This window comes from Asparagus officinalis, chromosome 5, assembly GCF_001876935.1.
Source record: "Asparagus officinalis chromosome 5, Aspof.V1, whole genome shotgun sequence".
Classification (NCBI taxonomy): Eukaryota; Viridiplantae; Streptophyta; class Magnoliopsida; order Asparagales; family Asparagaceae; genus Asparagus; species Asparagus officinalis.
The window spans coordinates 4410690-4410956 of NC_033798.1; the positions used below are offsets into that span (position 1 = coordinate 4410690).

Consider the following 267-nt stretch of genomic DNA (forward strand, 5'->3'; position numbering starts at 1 on the left):
AGCCAGGCGCAAGTCCCGTTCTTGCGGACCTCGGTGAGCTTCGCACCGAGCTTCGTGGCGAGGACGTGGCTGAGGGGCATGAGCTCGGGAGTCTCATCGGTGGCGTATCCAAACATGTGACCCTGGTCGCCGGCGCCAATCTCCTCAGGGCGCTTGGTGAAGTGGCCGTGGACGCCCTGGGCAATGTCAGGGGACTGCTGCTCGATGTTGACCAGGACCTTGCAGTGGTCGGCATCAAGACCGACGTCATCAGAGACGAAGCCAATG

At 62.5% G+C, this 267-nt stretch overlaps 1 pseudogene; it reads right to left on the reverse strand.

Annotated features, from left to right (window-relative positions):
• LOC109843167 overlaps positions 1 to 267 on the reverse strand; it is a 3588-nt pseudogene that overhangs the window by 907 nt on the left and 2414 nt on the right.